The sequence below is a fragment of the Molossus molossus genome, unplaced genomic scaffold (genome assembly GCF_014108415.1).
Source record: "Molossus molossus isolate mMolMol1 unplaced genomic scaffold, mMolMol1.p scaffold_m16_p_17, whole genome shotgun sequence".
NCBI classification, from domain to species: domain Eukaryota; kingdom Metazoa; phylum Chordata; class Mammalia; order Chiroptera; family Molossidae; genus Molossus; species Molossus molossus.
This window is the reverse complement of record NW_023425352.1, coordinates 37,899,343-37,913,871: the sequence shown is the minus strand read 5'-3', so window position 1 is coordinate 37,913,871 and position 14,529 is coordinate 37,899,343. Positions and strand designations below refer to the sequence as shown.

Genomic DNA, 14,529 nt, shown 5'->3' with positions numbered 1-14,529 from the left:
TTATCTAAAGGTTGTTGGGGAGATGGTAATTTTCCTCAGTGTATTATAGCTGTTTCACCTGGCTACTGTATTGCTGGTGTTCAGGAGAGGAAAATGTTACCCAGAGCTCTTCTTTTTTCAAACTTCTTACGCCGACTGGGATGAGACTTAGGTGGAATTTGTTCTCCCAGCGTGTTTCTATATCTTTCTGACCTGCCAGTGTAACCTGTTAGAATGGTGTGTTGGGGCCAGATCAGGCACTGGGATCCCGAGAGCCAGTTCTGGGCATCTGTCCTCATCTCCATGTTCAGTTTTGTCCCACTGTTAGCTTGAAATTGGCCATGGTAGATGTATTTATTTCACAGAAGTGGACAAATGCAACAGATTTGTATCCCCAACTCCAAAGCCAATTGTTAAATTTTCACCAGCATACCAATGGACATGTAGCAATTTCCCCAAATACTGAAATCATTAACATGAATTAAGTCCAATAGTTTTTTCCATTGTTGTCCCACTAGAATTGTGATCTACTTTCATCTAGTGTGATCTACTCTAAAGATAAGCCAATGCTACCAAATCAGACTGTGTGTTTTACTCAAATATAATTTCAGCTTCCATTTATCCTCACAAGATCATTACTTACTTCCTAATTACCTTTATATAGAACTCATATTCCCACTGATGTGTGACCCACCCCTATCACCATTGACATAATCTTCCTTCCTTCCACATAGAATCCTGTGTCTTTAGCATCATCCTCATCCTCAGAGAATAATAATATCTATCATTTACTTAATGAGGCAGGCACTGTTTAAGCTCTTCACTTATTGTATCAGTAAACATAGCTAGGTTATATCTGCACATGCACTCAAATTCAGAATTCAATGATCTATAACCAAAAGGTTTACTTCTTACTCACCCAAGTCCACTGTGGATCAGTTCCCGCTGTTTTCTTCATCTTTTTCACTCTGCTCGGAATGATGGAGTAACCTCTATCTGGGATGGTGTTGTTCTTCTGACAGAGTGAAAAGCAAGGCATAATAAACCACAAACTGGTTCTCACTGCCTTTCCAGAAGTGATGCATGAGCCTTCAGCCTACATTTCATCCGCCAAACCAAGTCACAGCACTGCTCCTGGGTTAATCAGAGTAGAGAAGTATAATCCTTCACAGGAGGCACACACTAATCACATGGCTAAGTCGGATGTCAAAGATTGATGGGTTCTTTTGATACATTGTTTCCCTTTTAAATCACTGCACACACCAGTTTTGCTAAATGATTCATCCCTGCCTATCTGGGATTTCCATCCTTCCTGCATCCAATAGCCATTTTCTCACCACCCTCTATACTCTTGAAGCCAATGCTATTTATGTTTTGGGTGTTTGTTATGGCACAGTCTACTTTTAAGTACCAAATTATTAATTAGTTAGGATAGCTAGGTTTTTGTTGCAAAACTTCACATTCAGTGCTCATCACGAGTTGGCACCATTTGCTCCACAACCCAGGCTGATGAAACAGCCTCTATCTAGAAGTTCACTCATCACTTGACTGAAGACAATGTTTTTTTTTGTGAGCATCAAACCAAATCAAAATAAATAAAACCTAATTGATTTCTGTTACTTAGAATTGATACATATAATTTCTACCCACATTTTTATTTCTGTTAACCAAAGAAATTCATGACTACTCCTGAGTTAACAGGTAAAGAACACATATTCTCCAATTAGACAAACGTTTCCACAAGTCACATGCAAAATCTGTTGTTAGCTGGGCAGGGAAGGATGTCATATTTTTTCTAGAGACTGCCAATATTTAAAAAAATATATTTAATAAAAACACACACACACACACACACACACACACACACACACATTAGGTATAGAATAATGCAGGTCCAAACTTTTGTACTTACAATGAAAGCACAGAGGAAGGAAATATTTAGGAAATTTCATGGAGGTGCAGATCTGAAGTGTTTGGCTATTTAAACAATCAACTCTGGCCCTGCCTCACTTCATTTCTAGACTCCTAACTGTGATACTTTCCTGCATTAAAAGAAAGTACATTATTCTCAAGACCCTGGCATTGTTTCTAACATGGTTTACATAATATGGAATACTTAGATTTTTCCATAGTGCTACAAATAGTCAAAATATCCAGTTATTACGAGTAAACTTATGCCTAACTGTGAAGAAGAAATCTTAGTTATGAACAAGATTTGAATCCAATCATTGTTGGTGAGATCCTCCCAGAGGAAAATTCAACTACACTTCACAAAGTGTAAACAAACACGCAAATGGGTCTTGGGTACAGACATGCCCGTCCTGGCACCCAGTCTGCTCCTTTAGGGGTGAAGGGTTGGAATTAGGGGGAAGATATGTGCTGGAAGGTGTTCCTTGACTTAAAATGTGTTTCTCCTCACACTCTATTTTCCCTACTACTCCTCTATGGTATCGAAACATGAACTTATTTCTGAAAATGAGTGGCAGTGAGAACAATAATTTACTTAAAATAATATCAGTGTTGATTTTTTTTTTTTTTTTTTTTTTAAGTACAGAATGGGTATAATATAGCACAGGCTGACAGACTCTAGCCCATGGACGAAGTGGCCTGTTCATATTACTGGTAAATTATGAATAGTTTTCACATTTTTAAGGGTTTGTTAATAAGATATAGACAAATAAAATTAAAATAAGGTAACAACAACAAAAAAAACAAATAAAGAATAATATTCAGATACCATCAGTAGCCTAATTTTTTACTAGTTTTTTATAGAAAAAAACTTGCTGACCCTCGCAGTATAACATGAGTGTTATTCAAAAGCAAATAAACCCCCCTACAAAAATATATAATCTATTTCCCAGCCAGTGTAGCTCAGTGGTTGAGTGTCGTCCCATGGACTGAGAGGTCCCTGTTCGATTCCCAGTCAGGGCACATGCCCGGGTTTCAGGCTTGATCCCCAGTAGGGGACTCACAGAAGGCAGCCAATTGATGTTTCTCTCTCACTTTGATGTTTCTATCCCTCTCTCCCTTCTGCTCTCTCTAAAAAACAATAAAAATATTAAAAAATAAATATATATCATCCATTATGTTTAAATAAAGTATATAGTCATCTCTAAAAGAGAAAAGATACAAAGCATATCTTCATAGGCCTAAGACCTAGCATTAGTTTACTATATTAAATTTAATTATAGAATAATTTATTTAAGCTGTGTCAAAATATTTTGTTTAAGAGCTGGATCTTACATTAGCTAGCTAAAAACAAACGCAGCAATCAAGATATCATGTGTATATAAATATTTGGGTCAATATATTTGTTAATAAATATTTGTTAAATAAAATAATGGGGACAAACTTATCCTTTGGTATATACCAGAAAGCAGAATTTTAAGAGCTTGAGGATGAAGGAGGGGGATTTGTATATAGGGTAGGGATGCAGAGATTAAATAAAATGACATGTAAATTGAATAGCTCAGTGGCTGAAATGGAAAAGAAGGTGCTTAACCTATAGTAGTTTTTTTTATTCCTAGTTTCCAAAAGAAATATTATCATTCTTCTTTTCCTGTTAACTCATAGTAAGATTAGAGATTTTTAATTTTTTATTGATTTTTATTTTATTTTTTTTTTAGAGAGAAGAAGGGAGATGGCGAGAGAGGTAGAAACATCAATGAGAGAGAACATCATTGGGCCGCCTCCTGCATGTCCCCCACTGGGGATCAGGCTCACAACGTGGGCATGTGCCCTGACCAGGATTCAAACTGGTGACCTCTAGGTGCATGGGCCAATGCTCAACCACTGAGTCACACCTGCTGGGCAAGATTGGAGATTTTCAAAGTAAGCAGGAAGTACTGGATATTTGGAATAATGAATAGGAGAATAGAATGCCAAAGAATGTGGGAGAAAGGATACATGGTTAAGGGATCAATATTAATAATAATAGCATTGACATCCATCTAATTTTATTGAATGCTAGTGTGAGCCAGGAAGTACACTAAGCAGTCGAAAGCTTCCTTCTCTTTTACACTCTCAACAAAGGAGTGAAGTAACTTATCTAAAGTCAAACAGAACCCTGTTGCAGAATGAGGATTCCTAATCAAGCTGTATGACCCTGGGGCGTATATGCTAACCACTGTTCTATTCTGCTTTTCTCAGGAACCTGGGCTTGCTTAATCTAACCCTCAGCTTTGCTCAAACTTGCAAAAGATTCCTTCAGTAGCAGAGAATATCTGCCCACAATGCTGTTCTTTTCTTTCTAGGATCTGCTTGATCAACTTTGATGTTATTTTCTTGTGGGTGTTTCTTGATTCTTTACAAAAGTGAAGGAAAAATATTACACAGAAAATATCCATTGATACTGGGAAAACTTACTATAGCCACTCTCTAAAGTTCTGGTTCCACCTGTCAGAGAGATGCCTGGTTCTGGCAGATTGAGCCTCTTCTTTTCCTGGCTTCCCCTGACTGGAAACAGTAAGAAAACGAGAGAATGTAACACAGCTCAGACTCAAATGGCAGGAGAAAGGAGATAGCGCGGAGAAGCAGACCAAAAAGATGCACGTTGCCACCTCTGGTTACCTGAAAAAAAAAAAAAAATCATGAATGTTACTAATGAAACTACTTGAGTATAAGCATAAGACTGCTTTGGTCAACTTGCAGCCATGCATTTTTCTTTTTGTCTTTATTGATTCTTCTCATGTTTTTAATAGTTTCAAAGGCTATAGAATTTAAACCATGTGCCTCAAGGAATTATTATTTCGAATTCTGAAGAAAAAGTCCTGCTGCCTTGATCACACAGCAGAACTACTGTAGAACCATTTCAAGGACAGTTTGAATGAAATGCATGCTAGCCTATAACAGCCTGCCCTCTGCATTCCCAGGTCCTGTCTTAGGTGCTCATTTGTTTCTCTGACATCTTTCAAATGTTCTAAAGTTTGGGGAGTTTTCTTTCTTTTTTCTTTCTTCTTCCCTCCCCTCCCTCCCTCCCTCCCTCCCTCCCTTCCTTCCTTCCTTCCTTCCTTCCTTCCTTCCTTCCTTCCTTCCTTCCTTCCTTCCTTCCTTCCTCCCTCCCTTCCTTCCTTCCTTCCTTCCTTCCCTCCCTCTTTCCTTTCTTTCTTTCATGAATATCTTTTTGTAAAATAGTATACAGCTTTTCCCTGAAGATGCAATAGGATTTTATGGTTCCTGAATGGTTTGCAGCTGGTGCAGGTAGGATTGGCCCCGTGCCATAGCATTTGCAGTGCCACTTGTATTATGGGAATCCCGTTGAATGTTACTTGGAGATTTGGCCTTCTGCCACTTAAGAAGCTTTTCTTTAAGCATTCTGGTTCTTTAATGTATTACTGCATAGATTAACACTGCAGATTGTACAAAAAGATGACAATGTCCCCTTTAATTCCTTAATATATGACTTACTCTATTTAGCAGGTTACCCTGATTTTGATAAGTGTGAGAAATGGAAGTCATTTATTTTCCTCTTCATTTTCAGTTCCTGAAGTGGAAAATACATTTTCTCATCTTTCCTTGCACTAGATTTCAGGTGGTTCTTTCATCATTAACATTATATCAAAAGAATAACATCACTGTGAATATACATAAGAAGTTGAAATACATTGAACACTGATTGCTTACCAGGTTCCAAAGTATAAATTCTCTTTTGTATGAAGGATAGGTAGATAGATGGGTAATTTGAAAGAAAATTTGAGATGTCTGACAATGCCAAGCATCTGCTTATTGCAAAAATTATATCAAAATTGTAGTATAATTTTTCCTCCTTTAAAGGAGATGTTCTGTTATGTTTCTTTACCAAAAAATGTTCGTACCCTTCACACCAAGGGGTACATATTATCTAGCAATGATTTTTTTACCTTTAGAAATATAAAACTGTCCAAAATGAGGAAAACATATATTTTATGTATTTTTATTTATATGTGTATCTTTCTCTTCCCAAAGAGAAAGCCCCATGTAAAGGTTCCATAGACTGCAATATGCTCATAGAAACAAAGACAGAGAAGTGTCAGGGGGGTTAGAGAAAGCAGAATCCTAGGTTTGATACACTTAAATCAATTATCTCTAAATCATCTATCTTATCCTTCATCCTTCCATCCTTAGGAAGGAGATAAATATGATTAATAAATATATATATAATATATATGAAAATTTGCCCCAGAAGAGCTGTAGACTATAACTCAAATGTATATTTTAATATAATTAGACTTCACTTCTGTCTCTGACTTACACTTAAGAAGTAGGGCCCATCGGAAATGGGTGAAAATTATCTTCTTTTTCACTCAGAGAGGACTGGTAGCTTGGAAAACTTGATACGGTGCCAGAATAAAACCATATTCTCAAGTTCTTTGGAAAATAATTAAGAACGTCAAAATAAATTAATAAGCTGAAGTAGCCTCTTCTGATATTACAGAGCATAGAGCAGAGGTGCTGCGGCTGGCTGGACAGGTGGACACAGATAACGATTTGTGCTTTGTATTCAGCCCAGAGGCGGAGGTTCACTGGCACGGAGAATAGCTTTCTCGTGACACCTCTCCTGCTCCATACTGCCATCGGACACTTGGATGAAGATGTTTGCAGCTTTCTATCGCTACCTCCACAAACCTCTTTGCACCCATATTCATATATTTTGTTTTTAATTCTGTGATTAAAACTTCACACTCCTTGTTCTTGATTTGCAAACTAGATCAATGCTTCTCAAGCACCTGTATAATGAAGGATGCACTTCAATGAATGGCTAGAAAAATGAAATACAAAAGACAAAGATTATAAGCCCATTTTTTATTATTACTATCAGCAGGTAGAAAATCACTTTGTCAAATTACTTTGAAGTTTTCTGAACTATTCTAACTTTTATTCTAGAGCAATTGAGCCTAATTTTCTTATATCATTATGATTGATAATAACCACTTTGCAGAATGACATGCTCCATGGACCACACTTTGAATAGCACTCGGGATGGCTACATAGTTTGCAAGGCCCAGAGCAAAATGCAAGCACCGCCCCTTTGAAGTGTGAGTCCTTTGCACGAATTCTGGTCCTGTCCACTCTGGGCTGCTCAAGTGCATTGCTCCAGAATCACCATTTTACTTTTCTGCATCATGAGCTTCCTGGCTCTATGTGGTTATTTCCATCAGCATGAAAATTTGTGATATCTCCCAATTAAAATACAAAGCAAAAACAAACATAAATACCCTTCATTCCATAAACCACTCTAGCAACTAACCCATTTCTGCACTTCCCTTAATTGTGGAAACTATTCAAAAATGTTATCCATACTTTCCAGAAGAAAGTTTTGGTGTCTTCTTTCTCCTATTTTCCGTTGACTTCATTAGAATCAAGATTTCAATCACATCAGTCCATCGATATGGCTCTTTTTGTGGTCTCAATGCCTACTCCATTGTCACAACAATTCCTCATCTTACTCTATTCATCAATAAGAACTGATAATTCCTCCCTTGTTTAAAAACTTATTTTGTTGATTCTAGAACACCCCCCTGGGATTTTTCTCTATCCTTTCTGGCTGTTCTAGCTCTTGAAAGTTGAAATGTCCTAAGGCTTAAGTTTCTAATCTTCTTTCCTTATTTACACTCACTCCTAAGATTATTTCATTTGGTTTAATGGTTTCAAACCGTTATATGCTCACAACTTCTAATTCATATATCCAGTTTAGCTCACTGCCCTAAAACTCTAGAGCCAAGTCCAAGTCTAATATCAATATTTATTTTAGGAGATTAAGTAACCAACTGTCTTGGGTTAAGTTTCACTCATGTGTATTAATGTAATAAGAAAATATAGTATTTCTATATAAAGATAAATAAAATATTAGTTGGCCTTAATAAAATGCTTGCTGATACCCCTTCAAAATGTGTTTTGAAATAAGACATCTTTTTCTTAAGATATAGAATAAGCCCTGGTCGGTTTGGCTCAGCGGTTAGAGTATCGGCCTGCGGTGCAGAGAGACCCGGGTTCGGTTCCTGCTAAGGGCATGTGCCTCAGTTGCAGTTTGTCCCTGGCCCTGGTTGGTCGTGCGGGTGGCAACCACTCGATGTGTCCCTTTCACGTCGATGTTTCTTTCTCTCTCTCTCTCTCTCTCTCTCTCTTCCTCTCTCTTCCTCCCACTCTGTCTGAACAAAAAATGGAAAAATGTCCTCGGGTAAGGATAAAAAAAACACAAAAGATATAAAATAAAACTAAGATACAGAAACAAACACACACACACACACACATACACACACACAAACACAGACACCCCTTACTCTTTCCTCTCAAGATTAGAACTAATTGAGAGAGATACACATGGACTTTGTAAAAGGAATTTTTTAAAATTATTTTTTTTACTGTAAATATAGTTGATTAATTAAAGATGAAATTGGCATATCAGGATTAAAGCAGACAATACATTTGTCTCATGGAGCATGCATTCTAGTAGGCAGAGAAGAAATATAACAGAATATATCAGTGAGTTATACAGAATTTTGGAAGGTGATAGAGTCTATGTGGAAAGCATACAGGAGGGAAAGTAGAGAGCATACACGGGAATTACAATTTGATCAGTGACGATTTCAGTGAGGTGACATTAGCAAAGGCTTGAAGAAGGTGAGAGGAGGAGCCATGTGGGCACCTGGGGAAAAGTCTATCAGGTGCAAAACCCTGATAGGGTATATGTGAGGGAGAACAAAAATACTAGTGGGACAGCAGTAAAGAGAGGAGGGAAATTACAGAAATTAAGTTATCCAGTAATGTGGGAGGTGTGGAGATCAATATTCTGAGTGCAATTAGGTACTAATGGAAAAATTTGAGTAAGTATGTTTATGTCTAAATAGATTTAAAATTTAACAGAGTAATTATGGATTCTCTTGAGAATAGTCTGTGGTTGAGGCACGTAAGAAGTTATGGAAATTTGGGTGCTATTTGAGTAGTCAAGACAAGGCCTAGAGTGATATCCTGGAAATGGTGAGAAGTGGTTTCAATCTTGTTGTATTTCATAGCTAGAAACTAAGATTTGTTGATGATGAAATATGGGAGAGAAGATAGCAGTTAAAAATGGCTACTGAAATATAGTCTGAGCTACCAGAAGGATAGAATTCCCATTCACCTGATAAAAAGAATGTCGGAGGAGGATTAAATCAATTTTTCACCTATTAAATTTGAAATGTCTTTTGACATCTAGTAAAAGCGATTGAGTAGACAACTGGGTATGAGTTGGGGAAGAAGTATGGGCTAGAAAGATGCATGTGAAGTCTTGAACATTTAAGTACTGTTTAAAACTTTGAGATTTGATCAGGTTCTTAAAAAATGAGTGCAGAAGACGATCGGTGATTGATTTTACAGTGCTAAGGAGATGAGGAGAACCAGGGCTGGCGACCCAAGAGAGTGTATGTCCTGAAAGCCACGGGGAGCTTTTGGAAAACTGCTTCAATTTTCTAAGTTAAAAAGCAATTAAGGTCACCAGCTACAAGTAAATATGGGGTAGGATAGATCTGAGACATGAGGAGAAAGAGTTAAATAACCATGTAGGAAAGAAGGAGGGAATAAAGCAGCAAAATGAACCATAATAGATGGACAGAGTTAAAGGTCCTAAGGTACTCTCTTGTTCTCCAGGGTCATTCTAGATTAGCTGCATTTCCAGGTTTCCAATCTGCTCTATTTTCATGTTATTGATCATAATACTTACTTTTTTAGAAAATTGAATACATTGACTTTTTTACATAAACAAACTAATTTCAAATAGAAAATTTTATATCAGAATTGTGAATGACAAAAACAGCAATACTTGCCAGAAAAAGTAGACATCAATTCATATTAAAATTTATTATGAAACATTAACATATTGTTAAAGGACCAACAAGGTAACGCCGAGAGTACCCACACACGATTTTGGAAACTGCTGTACTGAACGGACATCTTCAGTAGTTGGCTCTCACATAGTCTAATAACATAAATCAGAACTTATTTGCCTAAGTGAGGAATGAAAAGGTTATCTGAATCCATTGATTTTTTACCTATTTTAGAATCCCTAAGGGCAAGTACTTTGTCTTAATGTCCTGTGAAATGTGTGCAATCATTCTGTGTGCACAGAGTGCACTCTACCAGATGGTGTTTGATGGCTGCATTTGTCTTTAACATGAACAGAATATTAGATTAGTGAAGATATATTCCTTTTCAAAGTGCCTATTTCCCAGTGTTTAAGCACACTGCTTTCTGCTTCTGTGTCCCTACTGGTGTTTCTGAAAAATGGGTGACTTAAATGTAGATGCGGTGATGAATCTGGTGGAGCAGACTAGAAAGAGTAGTTGCTTTGATCTTTAGAGAGAGTTTCTGTCCTTCAAGCAACAATAAAGGAAAAATAGGCTTTGTCTTCATTTATTACGTTGCTACCAGTGGCAGCAAACCAGTGACTAAATTCCACCACTGCTAGCTATTCAAAGTGAGCTTCATTCAATCATGAAACCAGAGGTGTGTGTTTGACCTCAGGCTGTTCATCTGAGGCCACATGAGACAGGAGCTGGTTGCTACTGTTGCTCAGCTCACTAGGCGTGGTTCCCCCTCCTGCTTTTCACTTGCCACGCCCTCTGCTGGAATGCCCTTCCCCAAGGGGCTTGCTCTCTCACCTTTTACAAGTGTTTGCCACAATTCACATTTTCTTTGTAGCTTAAATAAGTGAAAACCCTCACTCTGCCCTCCCTATCTCTCTTTCCTGAATTATTTTATATTTTAGTATCACTTATTTGGATCTGAAAAATATAAATGGTAATAAATCCACCCCACCCCCCCCCCCCCCGTCTTCCCTTACTACAAGATAAACCACAGAAAAGGAGATTTTTTTTTTCTGTTGTTCACTTTTAAAGCCCCAGTGTTTAACACAGTATAGATGTTCCATAAATATGTATGGAATGAATGAGTGAAGACTGTAGGTGTTACTGTTATTGTCTTTATTTTGTAGTTTGGTATCTAGCCTGAGAGGAGATGGTGCAGCCAGGGCTAGAACCAGGTGACTGGCTCTGGATTCGACCCAGAAAGCTTGATAAGTCCAGGGAAGATGAGTGCTACCATGGTTCTCTCAGACCTTTAATAAAGAGCTTAGATTTGACCACAAAGTAGAGGACTTGTTTTTGTAGTAAGGATGAGTAATTCTTCTGTTATACTATGAAAAATACAAAAAACAAAACAAAACAAACAAACAAAACCCACCTCTAATACCTCTGCTTTTTAAAGATGAAACAGTTACTATTATGTCTAAATAAAAAAGATGTGTCCTCCAATTAAGCAAATTATAAAGAACTCTAATTGGAATGATGTCAGAAAAAGTAACATAATTGAAATATTGTATATTTCCCATTCACCTATCAGGTTACTATGAGGCTTAAAGGAGAAAAGACATGCAATATAGTTACTGATTTTAACTGGAAGATTCACTATTTGGTATCATATATAAATGTATGCCCATAATTTAGAGAAGGCCGGCAAGAGTCGTAATAAAAAAAAATAATGATTTCACAAGTTATTTTAGGGCACATATATGCATGTGTTCAAACCTTTTTACTCCAAGAATCCTTGATTCAGCTGATTACTCTTATTTGTTTTATGTGTTGTTTCTCCCTTGAGACATTGGCAAATAGAGATATATGGTATTTATATTAGAGTTAACACTTGTAGTGGATAGATTTAAGAACTTTGATCCAGATAAAATCATTTCCCCTGTTTAGTTGACTGAGAAATTATAAATCCTTCCTAATTACTATATCATTTGCCACAGATCCTGAAATAACAAATACTTGCCTAAGAGGATACAAGAAAGAAAACAATCAAATAAGGATTTCCTTCTAAGTCCTGAGTCTTCAAAGTTTCCAATATGACCATAACCTCAGATAAGAAAAAAGTAGGAAAATTATTGGCTCTCACAATGCTTAAAAGCCTGACATATTTATATAGTCAAACAAAATGAAAGAAATATTTTAAATTTAAATATTTAACATCAATTAAAAGTAATTTATTTGTCTAAAAATAAATTGAGAATCCTCTAAGAATTCTTCTTTATTATCATTTTAGTAACATAGCAAGATAATAAGTTATATAAATAAAATGACACCACATTCATAATGTGATCTCATTCCACAAAAACAATATTAAATATTAGAGTAGACCCGATACATTACAAGAAAGGGTCAACCTGAATCTTACTTAAAATTATTTGCACAAAGCTATCTTGCTTCAGCATCTATTTCTTTTGGCATTTATAAAAACACAAAACAATGAATTGTCTCAAAAAACAAAATAGCCACATACCATGAACAAACAAAAAGAAATGACAATATCTATAACAATATGATAGGTAAACTTGATAAGTTTACTTATTAATATGATAGGTAAAATTGACTGAAAGAGAAAAACAACAGAAATAGTTTAATATGGTTTTTTTAATAAGATACAGGCTCCAGATATAGCATCATTCTGTGTTTTTCCAAAAGTTAACTGTTATTATTTGCAGTTTCATTTTGTCTTTTTTTTTTTTTTTTTTGCTAATACTTTTTTGATAAATGACAGAAGAGGAAAATATTAAGCATCTATTATCAATCTCATGTTGTGTGCTTTAGAAAAATTATTTGTTTCTTACTCTCTACTCTAAAAGTTGTATTGTTATTAATTTAGTGAAATTAAAAACTTTACATTTAGATTTGAATGGAATGTTTTGAAGATATTACCATAGGGAGGTTATTATTTCATTGTATCTTACTTTTTAATTTTATTCGTGTGTGTGTGTGTGTGTGTGTGTGTGTGTGTGTAATGAGGCAATAGCTTTGCCAAAAATAAAAATAAAGCCTTGGCTTGGAAGAAGATTGGAATTTGACTGCAGTGAGGGTACAAGGAGGAAAGCAGGGCTACTAGGAGGATGGCTATTGACATAATCCACGAGGTAGGAAAGGAATTCAGAAACAGCCACATACTGCCATTATTTTAAAGATACATCCGGTGGGATTTGCTACTGGGTTACACTGAGGAGTAAGAATGATCAGTTAAGGTCAAGATATGAATTCTGAGCAAGTACAAGGATGTAGTTATTGCTATTTACTGAGATAATAAACATTGAAATCAGCTGGTGATTTTCTTGATGAGGGGTGGAGTGGGAAAGAGATCAGGATTTGGGAGCTATGACATTTCATTTATTTTTTTATTGGGAGAGAGGGAGGAAGAGAGAGAGAGAAACATCGATGTGAGAGAGACACATTGACTGGTTGCCACCCGCACAGCCCCAACCGGGGTCAGGGAAAAACTGCAACCGAGGTACGTGCCCCTAGTGGGAACCGAACCTGGGACTCTGGTCAGTGGGCCGATGCTCTAACCTCTGAGCCAAACCGGCCAGGGTGAGCTTTGACATTTTAAATTGGGGATGCTTATACTTTATCTAATTGGCAATGGAAGTAAGCACTTGGCTATGTCTGAAATTCAGAGGAAAGGGCAGGTTCAGAGATATGAGAGTGTTCAGCATATAAATAGAATTATGCAGTTGGATGAAGGGACTGAGGGAGGTCCAAGGAGACATCTGCAAAGGAAAATGAGAAGTAGCCGATCAGGTATAATTAAAAGCAGATGAATCTGATGCTATGGAAGCTTTGGAAAGGAAGTGTTCACGGAGACGGCACTTTTGAGAAGCACAGATTAAAGGATCCTGCAAAGCTTCTCCTACAGAACCTGGCACTGTGTAAACACCGCCCATTATTGTTTGGTTGTTTTGCGACTTGGGTTTAAGCAGTCCAGGACAGGCTTCTGGCCATCCGTTAATTGTGATAGCAGATAGGGCTGTTCTATGATCAGAGCTATGTAATGCATGTCAAAGCCATAGATCTACCAGTGGAAACAGCGCCTCCCTGCTGGTCTGGACATGGGAGTTCACACTAGGGCTATTATGGCTGGGACAGCTATTGTCTGCTCATTGAAAGGGCCTCACACAACTACTCCTATACCGACTTAAGGGCAGTATCTGTCAGAGAGGTTAATATCTCTGCCAGGCCAGTAACCTGCAAATAAAATTCCTCTAGCCATTTCTCAGATTATTCCTCTCTCCCTGGGTCATACTTAAGTAGATCCCTCTCACATCCCTTTTTTATCATCCAGATTTCTTTCTTTATTCATCTCTTCTGCAATGGGATTTAAAGGATCATTGGAAAAGGAAATTACTGAATGTTTAGTGGTTTTCAACCTTCCTAATGCCGCGACCCTTTAATACAGTTCCTCATGGTGTATGTGGGCGTTTCTGCATGTGGGCGGACCTGCCTGGAGACAATAAAGGAGCACTGTTTTGGTTCCTAAGACCATCAGAAATAGGTGTTTTCCAATGGTCTTAGGCAACCCCTCTGAAACTGAAAGGGTCGTTCGACCCTCAAAGGTGTCGCGACCCATAGGTTGAGAACGATTGCTTTAGATGATCAAATTCCATTCTTCAGGGCCACAAAGTAGAATGTGTGTCTATCTGGGTTAAGAGAAACCCAGAACTCAAAGTCAAAAGTTATAAGTTTTGTCTTCTCTGACTTAAGTGGAAAAGGGGGAAGT

At 37.2% G+C, this 14,529-nt stretch overlaps 1 protein-coding gene across 2 annotated transcripts in view; it reads left to right on the top strand.

Moving 5' to 3' along the window:
• Positions 1 to 14,529, top strand: part of PCDH15 (protocadherin related 15) — a 737,327-nt gene that overhangs the window by 480,838 nt on the left and 241,960 nt on the right. The gene's annotated exons all lie outside the window — the stretch shown is intronic.